Raw genomic sequence first — 13,764 nt, forward strand, 5'->3', positions numbered from 1 at the left:
TGCTTTTTGTAGGTTTAGTTTCTATTCCAGAATTCATGGATATCACAGTTTACTTGCCCTTCATCAGTTTACTGAAAACCACTTTTGTATTCTTAAAGCTCCCAATCAATCATTTAACTAAGGATGAGTTCTGAGCATGTACTTGCGATCTCCAGCACCCAATATGCCATTTTCTCTCTGGCCTCTTTAGTCAACAAGGAGGAGCATAAACCTTCAATTTCATTTATCCAAAAATCCAGTCAACATGTTCTGATCCATGTCCAGTATCCATAACAACAAAGGAAGAAGTCATGAGTGTATTCATAGCCATACAACCCAAACCAGAATGGATGAGCATGACAATATCTACAAAGTATATTGCGAAGTGGCCACAGGTGATGCTTACATTCCCTGCCAAAACATGCATAGTTGTACCTGTAGCTCAGGATAAGACTTCAGGCATCTGATTCAGTGGACCGTAGTCCATGAACGTTTTTGCAATAATACAGCTTTGAGTTTGTGGGTCCTGGGTCCAATAAAGTTAGAATTAATCAAGGTTTGAGAAGTTAAACTGTGCCAAACACCCAATCCTTGGATTCAGCTTATGTTAAAAATACAAGCCAAGCCAGCCTAGCAAAGCTCGTGGAGTGTAGGTTATTAGGGGAACAAAGCCTGAGAATAGCCAAGACATTAATTAAAAAAGGATAGGCAGATGGGCCCTCAGGAGATTCCATGCCAGGCAGCCAAATGGGTGAAGCCCTTCCCTGAGCCTTGGTTTCTAGTTAGTAAGCCAAAAGGCTAGAAGGGTGGGGTTTTGCAGGACGTCGACTTGAGGAAAATCCTTTAAGTCTGCTAGCAGTGACAGGCAGGAGGCAGGGTCACATTTCAAGGCAGGCTGACTGCTTGGAGACAGCAAAAAGGACTCAAGAGAATTGCTGATTTTTGTTTTTCATTCAATGCTGCCACACCTATGGGAGAAGCAAGAGATCCTCTTGGAGTGTAATGCTTTGAACTCCTCCACAGTACGCTCATGTCATATATGTGTGTAAATAAACCCTATATCATGAAGGCTCCACAGGCTCCACATAAATATCAATACATTACAAAAACTATACACACTTGACATTACATTACATATATTACATACAAAACATACATCACCTTCATCACCACTTCCATCTACCTACCAACAAAGACACTGACATACTGTGGTTATTGACTTCTAACCAGTCTCATTGTGTAATTTTGTCAATCTTTAATCTATGTGCATTTCATATTGCTTATTAAGTTTCTCCTTTATGATAATTACTTCCTTTCTCTCGTCTAACTTTTCTCTTTCTCTTGTCTAACTTCTCTATTTATTATGTTTATTTATACTTCTGTCAGAAGATTTGTGTTTTCTATATAGGTTTTGAGATAATCATTAAATATTGACCAATCCTTGTTAACTCTTTGTGTGGTGTTTCCTCTTAATCTCCCAGATAATTTCGCGAGCTGTGAGTATTCAATCATTTTTTTAAGCAGTCAGTTTTCGTGGGAATATTGTTACTTTTCCAATTTTGGGCTACAGTGGTACCTCGGGTTACATACGCTTCAGGTTACATACGCTTCAGGTTACAGACTCCGCTAACCCAGAAATAGTGCTTCAGGTTAAGAACTTTGCTTCAGGATGAGAACAGAAATCGTGCTCCAGCGGCACGGCAGCAGCAGGAGGCCCCATTAGCCAAATTGGTGCTTCAGGTTAAGAACAGTTTCAGGTTAAGTATGGACCTCCGGAACGAATTAAGTACTTAACTCGAGGTACCGCTGTATTAGCAACTTTGCTGCAGTGGTCGCATACATAAATATAGGTTGGGCAGTTTTTGTAATTTCTCGTAGCATAATACCAAGTAAAAAAACTCAGGTTTTTTGTTGAATGAAAATGTAAACATTTTTAAAATTTCATTATAAATAACCTCCCAGAATTCTCTAATTTTCTTGCGCTCCCACCACATGTGGATAAACGTGTCTATTCCTTCTTTACACCACCAACAGGTTTTCGGGTTCTTCTTAGATATCTTTGCCAATTTGACCAGGGTAAATACCACCTATATTGCATTTTTAGTACGTTTTCTCTTAAATTATAACATAGACTGAATCTAATATCTTTTTTCCATAATCATTCCCAATCACTCATAGGTATGTTATGCCTGATGTCCTGTGCCCAGCAAATCATAACTGCTTTGACCTCCTCTTCTTGCACTTCCCAATTGAGAAGGAGGTCATACATGTTGGATATAAATTTCCCTTTTGCAATTATTAATTTCTCTTCCAGTTTTGATATTTCTTTAGAAAATCCTTTTTTGTCTATCCTTACCCAAATAATCATTAATTTGAAAATATTGGAACCAATCCACTGTGCCTCATTTCCAAAGGAAACACAAACCCTGGATAAGCACAGCTGGAACCCCTGAAATCTCACAGTGCTGTGGAGATTTTGATGCCGTTTAACAATACATCTGTTAGTCTTTAAGGTGCCACAAGATTATTGATGTTTTTGTTGCAAGAGCAAAATATGACTATGCCTCACCCTCCCCCACCTCCCCCAGTGATTTTAAGAAGAATGTGCATCAGTTTGAGAGAATATCTCTCTCATAGTAGAAATAATGAAAGTTTGACGCGTGTTTACAGGCCACACAGAAAATAAGCACAGGACAGTAAAAGAAAAATGTCCAGAGAAGAATCCGTTGTTGCAGCTGCTGAGAGCAGGTGTCACCATTCTCTTTAGCTTAAATGTGGAGCTGTGGTAAATTGAAAGGAAAATCAGATCAGGGTAAGCCAAGTCAAGCGGCCAGATTTATTATGTCTCCTTAAATGCGCAGTTTCCTTTTCTCCTTGGTTCCTACTTACAAATAACACAGCAAGCCTTGCACTGCCTGCTTGATCTGTTGTAGAACAAGTACACTGATATCCTACATATGCTATCTGCAAAGGATGGGCATTTACATTCCTGATCTTTGGAAAAGTACTGCTTTTTCAGAATAGTCAAACTCCATATCAAAAGCATATAGGAAACTCAGAATTTTTCTACAGATGAGATGCTATTTGCATGCCATTACAGTGACATGCAGTACACAGATGCCTCCATTCGGGTGGCGGTGATGTGAGTTCAGCAACTGTCCTCATCTTAACAACTTAAGACAGAAAAATCAGCAAAAGCCATTAGACAGTCAGAAAATGCTGCTAATCAGAAAAGCAACCCATCAGTGGAACAAACTGCCTTGGGAGTTTCGTGCTTTCTTACATGGTTTCAAGAAAACTAGCATCTATCAGGCATCCCCTAGATGTGGCCAGTGCTATCCTTAGATATTTTCACCTCTGAAACAAACCTCAGAAATCCTTCCTTCCTTCCTTCCTTCCTTCCTTCCTTCCTTCTCTCTCTCTCTCTCTTTCTTTCTTTCTCTCTCTCTCTCTCTCTCTCTCTCTCTCTCTTTCTCTCTCTCTCCCCCCCCCCCTTTTAAAGAGCAAACTGAGCTGGAGGTTGCAAAATGGTATCACTATGATCTGCCTCCCAAGGCTTCACATCACTTCACTTCTTGGTAAAGCCACTTCTGATGATAGGATATTAGACTGCAAAATCTACCGTCAAGTTCTTGGTATTAGAGGCCTCATGAGCATTCACATAGCTTCTGCTTGAATGCTCATGAACAGGATCAAGATGAGTAGCTACTGATTCCCCTTCCCCAAGGTCCTGAGGTGTGGGAAGAGGCAGCAAAGGATCTTTTAGGCCTTGCAGATGCTTTTTCCCACTGTCAATTGGGGCTACCAAAAAACATCCCATTTCCACCAGGAAATTTCCCACCGGGGATTCTGGGCAAAGGGAGATGGAATGGTGATGGAGGTCTCAAACTGAACATTCACAAAAAAGCCTCAACCTTTGTGAAAATTTGATTGAGATGCTCAGAAAGACAGAATCCTTTCAGGGCAAGTGGTGAGATGGAGCTCTACTGGGATGAAGTTCTGGCATAGTGCAGAATTCCTAGAACCTTTGGCAGAAAAAGAAGGTTACTGTGAATTCTGTAGAGTAGGCAAAATATCCAAAGATGAATTAACAGGCTGCAAGGTAAGAAGGAGCTTGCTGGGGGTAGAGCACATGGAAACACTAACTAACCAATATTGAGCTCTTACCAGAGTGCTTGCACCAACCTTCCTCTTGCCTTACCCTTCTCCCTCCCAATAAACAGCAGTTAGCTTGCATAGTGATTCTGCCACACCTGGTAAGCCACTTCTGATTACATCTCTTGCTCCTTTTGACCCCATCCTGATCTGCCCTGCTTTGCTATAGCACAATGCTGCACACAATGTTCTCCACTCCCCTGGAAGCTTCAGCACACATGGAGGCCATTCTCCCAGCATCTCTCTGACCTGAGGAAGTTGTGTGGCAGGCATGGCCAAACTTGGCCTTCCAGCTATTTTGGGACTACAGTTCCCACCATCCCTGACCACTGGTCCTGTTAGCTAGGGATGATGGGAATTGTAGTCCCCAAACTGCTGGAGGGCCAAGTTCGGCCATGCCTGGTCTAGAGCTACTGAAATAAGCATAGCCCCTTTGACCAGAGCAGCTTCTCCTGGGGCAGGGAAGCAGAGCTAACTACCTGGCTTGAGCTACAGCCCTGTTTAAGGTTCAGTCTGGTGTTATTTGTTGTTGAATTTGTTCCTGTTGAAGCTCTCTGTTCTATGCCAACTCTTTGTATACTAGAATTATAACCTGCAGCAGAACAAAAAGCCAGCAAAATACAATGGAGCAGTCTAATGATTTCCCCTCAGTGAAATTTTGCTCAGACTAAGGCTGTTAACTCAGTTCCAGAATGCTCCTGCAGCTGGCGTTTGAAGCTGTTTACACAGGACATTAGCCACAATCCATATCTATCCTGTAGTTCCTTGAGAAACACTGCTGTTTCACGTGGTTTCCCTCAAATCAGCTTCCATCCAATCTGAAAACATAAGCCACATTCACTTTGCAGTGAAGTTGAGGTGTGTACATTTGAGACAGCTGTTGCACATGCGCAGATGACAGCTTCATGAATAAGAGTTTGGGGCAAGGATTACAGCACGGGGAAGCCAAACAGGTAATGTGCGTCAGGTGAAGGGATCTTCCCAGTGTATTCAGTAATATGTAAATGCAGCTTGAAATGCATTGAAAACCTCTCTGCGTTTTGAGCCATTAATGTGTACATAGCCTATGGAACTTAAACTGCGGGAATCATAACAAGATACAGAATATGGTTAGTCTCCTTTAGTCCCCTAACTTCAGAGCTCAGGAGAATGCCCTGAATCCCTTTCAGCTCCCTGTAACAAATTTCCTCTGTGTAGCTCAACCTTCAACAGCCTGGCACCCTCCAGATAGTCTGAACAAAAACTTCCGTCAGCCCCAGCTAAAACAACTAAGTTGGGTAGAGCTGATGGGAGCTATAGTCCAGAACACATGAATGGTACAAGGTTAACAAAAGCTGGCACAGACTTACATGAATGGAGCCTAGCCAAGAATGTTCCATTATCCCATGATTATTATTGTTTGATTTCCAATGTGCCTCTTGGGGAATATGCAAGGTTGCCAGAACAGAGCCTGAAGAGATTATCTACTTCCTTATATGTCCCAAAGCAACACACAGTATAAGGATGCAGGAATGAGCTGACAACCCTGGAAGAAATGAGTCCCCCATCAACATGGAACTACCTTGACCTTTGCAGCATCCAGATGCAATAATCATGAGCAGGAATGTAGGGACTCTGTTGATGTTTGAGGTTCTATTACTTTAGCACTTTCTGAGTAGAGTATATTTCTTTGTGTTGTTTTCTGGTTGGGGAAGGTTAGCTTGTAACCAAACAATTACATCTTTATAGCATCTCCAGTCTGCTTCCTTTTGTGTGCTCTGGGTCTGCGCTGGAGTCATGAGAATCTTATAAAATCTTTCCTTAGCCCCATTAACTTGTGAAAGAGCTACGCTGTGAAACATAATTTGTTACTTTATGAACATTAAGCTGTTCCAGAAACAGATGGAGTCTGGTTCTCTGGGAGAAAAAATAGTGTTGTGATGCTCGACGCAATTCTGCTAGGAAGGAAGAAAAACCTTCTGTTTCAGAGCGTTTGCTGTTTAAGCCCCCCTGGTGCATTTCAAGATGCCCCACTGATTGTGCTAATCCCTTTTCCAGAAATACCGCTTCTCGGGCTGCCTGCTCCCCAAGTAAGCATAGTCCTTGGAAAAATTATGAAGAGAATCATTCTTCTGTGTCATGAAGCTGGCAACCTGCGCTGGAGAATGGCACAGAAGCAGCTCCTTCCCCCTCCCTTCCCTTCCTACCTCAGCTACAATGTTTTCTCTTTACAAATGCAAAGGGCAATCGGGTCTCTCAGGAATCACATTGAGCCAAGCAGGAAATCCTGCTGTAGCTGCACTTATAAGGAACTACCTTTGGCTCCCCTGTTTCATATGCCCCCAAGAGGTCTTCGGAATATATTTGGGCATTGGTCACACACAAAACACACAGACACACACAGTCAACATGAAAAGGAATTGCTGGGGACAAGATGGATGCATTCCGGTGGTTAGAGCAGGACTTTGGGACAGAATAAGCAAGGGCTGCCCAAGTGCAACAGACCTGGTTTGCCACATTTTGAACGAAGTAACACCAGGATCTAAAATGACCCACCCACACCACTTCTTAGAAAGTGTAAATGTATTTTATTATAATTTCCAAATTGGTCCCTTGCCAGTATTTTGGTCTCAAATTATTGGAACTTGCTTTTCCATGGCAGTATGCCAGAGTTTATCAGACGCAGGTAACAAAAAGTAGAGGAAAATCAAAATCTTTATGCAATGCAGAGGGCTGCCCTTACAACTCTAAAATTCTATTATCTTAAGGGGCTGTCTGAAAGTTTGCTACAACAACTGCTGAAAAGAGAACGATTGACTAGCTGGACTTTGGTCTGATCTACAAGGCAATTCCTGCCTGTCTTTCCTTAATAATAATGTTATTGAAATTTTTAAAGAAAACATCATATGAGTCTTTTGTTCTTGCTCTCCTTTGTAGTTTCAGTCCTTCTGCTTGCAATGAAGCTTCTACACAACAAAATCACTGTGCCTTATCAACACAAGCATTGCAGTGATTACTTTAACAGGATGATGGACAGTGTGTGATGTTTCCGATTATGCTGCAATTTTTTTAAAAAAAGAAAAGTGTGTGTGAGAGAAAAACACAGGAATATTTCAGCCTTATTATGTGCATATAAGGAGCTGAACAAAATAGCTTGCTTGCATGAAAGTCAAACTGTGGCACCACCCGCTCCTTCCTTAGGCAAGCTATTAAAAGGTGAGATGATAGAACAAAACAACAGCTGCAACTGTAATGTCTGCACTGCTGATAGTTCCGCTGGTGTCTGTGCACTATAGTGAGAGACACATTAGAAATTCTTAGTAGGGAAGGTATTTCACTTGTCTGACAATATTATTTATTCAGCAAGCAATGAGCGCTGGGAAGCACATTAGTAGTGCCAGGCATACACCTCTACAGAAAGAAAGAAAAAAACCTGTCCCTGAACGAAGTCCAAATTCTACAATCAGAATAAATTATGCAAAATGGCAATTACTTGCTTATTTTGCATAATTTATACTGCTTTCAAAGTTCATTTTTAAAAGAGTTTAGTGCATATTGGCAAAAACTAACAGGAGAAAAGGGTATGGAGGTTCTGGAGACCTGGACTTCAAGAGTAGTGATGGAGGAAGAGTGAGCTAAATGATGCATCACAGGGGTACCATTTAGAGAAGCCCCATGTTTTGGACCAGGGGTGGAGAACTGATGGTCTAAGGTCCAAGTTTGTCCCATCAGTTGTCCAATTTGGTCCATGAGGCCATTTCCCTCACCATGCCCACCTGCTTAAAAAAGAAGCACGACCTGCTTTAAACAACTTAAATGGGTGAACAGGGGCTGCCTCAAAGCCTTTTGCAAAAGCACTCTTTGATACAGCCTTCTCACTTCACATTTAAATACAAGGGAGCAGTTGCTTCAAACAGTACTTTTGCAGTTCGAAAGCATTTGCAAGTCTCCCTGTGCTTCACTTTTAAATCTCCAAGATTGTCTGATAATGATGTCATGGCTACAAGGATCTGGCTCATGGAGCGAAAAAGATTCCCCACCCGTGTTTTAGACCATGTGGTTTTTCTCTCTCTCACACACACACACCTGTAAGCCAAATCCTATGTCCTGCTGTTTTCAGTGGAACTGAGTCTCAGATAAGTTTACATAGGACTGCAGCCTACATGTGTACAGTGGTACCTCGGGTTACATACACTTCAGCTTACAGACTCCGCTAACCCAGAAATAGTGCTTCAGGTTAAGAACTTTGCTTCAGGATGAGAACAGAAATCATGCTCCGGCAGCGCAGCAGCAGCAGGAGGCCCCATTAGCTAAAGTGGTGCTTCAGGTTAAGAACAGTTTCAGGTTAAGTACGGACCTCCGGAACGAATTAAGTACTTAACTCGAGGTACCACTGTAGTTCTAAGGCAGTATACGGTGTAAACATGTCAAACGCTCTTTAAATGTACTGCTCTTTAATATTTGCTCTTGAAAATCTCCAAGAGCAGGCCTTGAACTGCACTGCAAATCTTCCCCTGCTTCCTCCCCACCCAAGGAAACTTGAAATTCTACCCCTGCTGGAACAATAAACAATGAATTCTCCCCAATTGTTACAAAACAAACACAGCTATGTATAGTGCAGCATTTAATACAAAGCAGAAAAAGAGTGTGTTTCCACTTGTGCGCTCTTTTGCATTCATGGAATTCTCCTGTCTATTTGAATCCATTGCACAGCCCACACTTCATAGAACTCTATGTGAATACTGCTATGCTCACATCAGATTTTTTGTTGATCGAGAGCTGAGGGGGTGGCAAGAGCAGCTCTTTGAATGCTTTAATACAATGTTTGGAGGTGCCCCACTATTCTTCCCAAACAAGAACTCAAAGCAGATAACCGCTTGGCAACAGCGGAGAACCTGCCGACCTCCAGATGTTGCTGGACTCCAACTTCCACTAGCTCCAGCTAATGTCCAGGAATGATGGGAGCTGAAGTTCAACAAAATCTGCAGGATCACTGGTTTTCCCATTCCTGTCACAGGGATTGGCACCCTTGCAAAAGCTTAACAAATATGCAACCATATGTATTAAGGATTTGATTCACAATGACTAGAAATGTCAGTGCAAGGAACCTTAGGAGCCCTCCAAACTGCTGCTAGTCATAGCTGGATTCCATAGAGACTTCTTATGGTATGCCTTAATCTAGACATCAGTGGAGTCTTGTTCAGTTTTTTCAGGCTGGTCCCTATAGTCATCAGAATGATGAGAAGATTATTGTGGTGGAAACTAGACACATGTGAAAGTGCTCCTTAAAAAACATTTTGAAAAATATATTGAATCTTCCATAAGCTCATCCTCGCCATCTAGTGTCCCATTTGTATAATGATTTTAAAATGCACTTAAAATGTTATATTTTTAGCTGTATAGCTGAGTCCACAGAGGGTCACAAGAGGAACAAGGGTAGACATTGTGGAACACAGGAAGCTGCTGTATATACAAGGCCAGAAAGGGTTGGATCTAGGGCTTTTCCCCAGCTGGAACTCACCAGAACTCAGTTTCAGCACCTCTCAGGTGGGCACCATTGCCAGTATAAGAGAACAAGGGTGAGTTCCAGCACCTCTTTTTCTAGAAAAATAGCACTGGTTGTATCTACCGGTAAGTCATTGCTGGAATGGAATTACCAGTAATTGCCTTTTCTCAGAGAACCGTAAGGATTGCAGCTGAGTATCTATGACAGAGTTTTCACCACACTGCAGTTCCCCATAACTATTATAGGGAAGCCAGGATGACTGGATGCAATAAAATGGATATAAGTTTGTAGTGCATATAAGCCTTTCCTGAATTAGACTGCCTGCCCTTCACAAAATAAACTTGGGGAAACCTTATTTCAGAAGATATATTGGGTCCCCTGTCTGTGTAAACTAGCACAGCCACCTGCAATTCCTGCTGGAGGATTATCGTCCTTTTTTCAGATGGTGCCAGCTTTACAGAACATAGAACATAATGAGGGTGTCTTCTTTTGCTACAAGGCTAGTTCACAGAACTGCACAGAGTTCCCTACTACAGCTCCAAAGTGTGTTATTTTTGAGATTTTGATCCAGCTGAGCTCTTTATATTAAAAAAAGAGAAGTTATTATCACTCACCACTGGCCTTTTGCATCCTACGTGGATGCTGTCTCCACTGGAGTGTCACATCTTCCTGAAAACGATCGTGAAAGACCAATTATATGCAAATAAATCTGTGCCTTTAAAAATACTATTAACACACAGCACTGGCCCTTTTCATCCTACCTACACTTTGCCTCCACTGAACTGACACATTTTCCTGAAAGCTGAATTTGAAGGTGGCATATTCACCACTGCTAGAGCATATGCTGCCTTTCAGCTGGTTAGGTCTTGGATTGGCAGAGCTTTGAGATAAGCATTCCAAATATTTCTTCAAGAATCCTCATCCAGGCAGATAAATATGTGCCTGATAAGCTTAAAGTCATGGTCTTTATAGCTAGAACCGTCCACATTTTTCTGTAAAGCAAATGCAGGAACCCAAAGCAAATTGTAACATGAGCATTCCAGTAGCCTCATTGTAGGAAATGATTAGAAGCACAATCTTAAAATGTTTTAAAAGTCCTGGTCCCAATGGAAGAAAAAACAAACCGAAAAATACCAAAGGTGAAATTCAGTGTTCTGTTGCAGCTTGCCAGATGGAATAATTCCTCTTGCCCTCCTGCCAGGTGCTATTCTAGGGGTTCTATATATGTTTAATAGATTATTGTATTGTAATATTCTGTTGGAAGCCGCCCAGAGTGGCTGGGGAAACCCAGCCAGATGGATGGGGTATAAATAATAAATTATTATTATTATTATTATTATTATTATTATTATTATTATTATTATTCTCTTGACACACAAACCAAATCAATTTTGTGGATGCAGAGGGCATGGGGGGGGAGAGAGAAAGGGGGAAAGCTCCACCACACAAGCAGAAGTCCTTACATAGGGCTTCAGCTGATGGAGTGAGTTAGTTGAATCCTGTCCCAAATGATTGTTGAGGGACATTATCAGTAACCCTGAAGCAGCTCAAGTATAAAGAATGAACCCTCAAAATGGCACTGAACCTCAGATAATGAACACTGTCCAGAGTCGGGCACTGTTTGTTTGAGGAAGCTCAATATGGGGAAATTGAAGCATCACCACAGATATTTTACAATCCTAAAGGGTAGAAGTGGCACTAATTCACTAAAGACTTAGAACATGATCAGCTTCTCACATTAAGCATTAGCATTAGATTCAGCTAGGGCATTTCACAATGAAAAGAGTCATCATTCCACTCACCTTTGCAAAATAAAGCCTTTTAGCTGAACATCATTTGCTATTAATAACTCACTCATAACCATGGCTTTGTGCTATAGGAATTGCTAAAAAGATTATGCTGTCAAACTAGTCAACATATTCAGTTAATATTTAAGAGTGCTTGACGGGGAAACAAACTACAGTACTGCCTGAACATTGGTTGCATATTATCTCCAGACATGGGCATCATTTGTCAGTAGATCTCACTGTCAGTAGCTTAACGGGGGGGGGGGGGTATTTGTCCAATTGCCCAGTTTTGCCAAGCACACCAAGCCAGCCATGGTTTATGCTGCTAGTGGTACCGTTCTTTGCATCTTTTCTTTTGAAGCTGTTTTGCCCCCCCCCCCCCGATGTAGACATTGTCGTTCTCTAGGAATTACAGTATATAGTTCTCATGTATCTGGGTTAATCACCTAGTGCTAGTTCTGGGAAGCAGGGAATTGGTTCAGGCTCCAGAAGGAAATGGCATGGACCTTGGTCTCTGCTTGGATTGCCTCAATGCCTGAGGATTTGATCATAAATGAGACTTTCCATTCCCTTTTCCACACAGAGGTGATTAGGTATTTTCACCATCAATAGTTAGTGTGAGGGGACAAGAGAGTCAGAATGAGAGTTTTACAAATTGCTCCCTTATGTTTCTTGCTTAGCCTGTAGTCCATTATGACCATTTTTATCAGATTAATAACTGTCCATTTTAACTCTTAAAATTCCCCTTCCCTTCCCTTAAATTAAGATTCCATGCCACTTTTCTACTTTGGTACTTCTTATGTTTGTTCACCTTCTTCCTATATAGGATGCTACTACACACACACACACACTTTCTTATGGCTTCACCTTTTTTTTTATAAACAGCTGTCTAGTATTTATAGCATTCATTCTTTTCTCACCTCCATGCCCTTTTCTTTTCCAGTCAGCAGCTACATTCTTCTTCATTCCTAATCACCCAGGCACCCCTCTTTTGGCATATCTCCATTCCTTCCCGCTTTCGTTCTTGCTCCCTACCTGCCACCCAGACTGCTTTCAGTGACCAGATGTCAAGATGGCTAGAGACGTGCTTTTGACTGATGGGGCTCTGTAGTGATTATAGAGTGGAGCTCTGGACCTTGACTTGCACAGAAAGCTGTTTTGTTGTCTTGCTTATGCGTGTTTGTAGCACTGGTTGTTGCTGTCATCCATTTTCCTTTTCTGCACACAGTTCCATTTGGGTGAAACAATTTATCATTTCTGTTTCTATGACATTTTCTTCCCTCCTTTACTTGTGGCCTGGTCTTCAGGGCATTCTGTAATCTTCTTGTGAGGAGTCTCTCTTGCTGAAGACTCATCTACAGGTTCCAGTCAGCAGCCTTTTTCTGGGTTTCAGAGACAGGACATGACGAGTTTTATTTAGCACAGAAGCACCTCTCTCGGCAGAGTTTGCAAGCATAATCTCAGGATATATGAGTACGAGGAAAAGTCATGTAGTTCATCCCTCCATCTGACAAGACAAATAAAGGCTTCTTATGTATTTTTAATACTTTTAAAACCACACAGATATGAAATTGACCTCTTAGCTTCCTTTCCAAAATGATAATAGTAATAATGGTCGTGATGAATTATTCAAACAGATATACTTATGAAACTCTAAGTCACCACATTTATTAGCAATATATTAATATACAAGGGAAGAAAATTGAGTAGACACATCAATTTAAACTAAGCCGCTTAATCTATTTGGGATCTGCAGCTTGAGACTTTGGGTTCTTCCTACAAAAGCGGAAGTGTGTATTTCCATTGCTCCTTTTCCATCTATGGACATAATCTTGCAGGTGTATGCAGGTAAGGATAGGAGCATCTGGCAGCTCCTATCCACAGCCCACAGAGATTGTAAAGAAATTCAAGCTTCATTTGCCTCCAGTTGATTGTACTCCCCACACTGCTATCATAGTAGATGTTACTGCCAGTGCTACTGTCATATGCTTTGAAATGGTTAGAATTGAGGAGCTGCTCAGTTCTTAGTAAGGGGATCTTGCCCAAAGCTGAATCAACCTCAGCTGTGGTGCAGACTGAAGGGCCTGAACTTGGGCATAGCAGCTGCTAGAAGATACTGTGATCCCCTCCAGACTACCATTTTATTCTGGGTATATTCTGCAAGATGTCCTTGGCACAATTAGTGGCAGCTTTATTCTGCGTTATGATTTTTTCTGTGGTTCTTCCCCAATGCTATCACATTATTGGTGCCCAGAGGGGCAATAGGCAGCAAACCTGGGACAAAAATAAGTCATAATGTCTGTAGCACATACAACAACCAATTTATGTGCAGCTGAATGACATGCGATCATGCACAAG

At 41.7% G+C, this 13,764-nt stretch overlaps 1 long non-coding RNA gene across 2 annotated transcripts; it reads right to left on the reverse strand.

Moving 5' to 3' along the window:
- Window positions 1–513: 513 nt before the first annotated feature.
- LOC309374349 lies at window positions 514–12,887 on the reverse strand. Of its 2 annotated transcripts, none has more exons than XR_014170542.1 (3): window positions 12,442–12,887; window positions 10,234–10,288; window positions 514–947 (listed from the first exon to the last, which is right to left on the reverse strand). It is a non-coding gene; the product is annotated as an uncharacterized lncRNA (long non-coding RNA). The 2 variants fall into 2 exon arrangements; XR_014170543.1 differs by having other exon boundaries at window positions 12,327–12,887.
- Window positions 12,888–13,764: the final 877 nt, after the last annotated feature.

Source organism: Podarcis melisellensis (genome assembly GCF_964234715.1).
Source record: "Podarcis melisellensis genome assembly, chromosome: 7".
NCBI classification, from domain to species: domain Eukaryota; kingdom Metazoa; phylum Chordata; class Lepidosauria; order Squamata; family Lacertidae; genus Podarcis; species Podarcis melisellensis.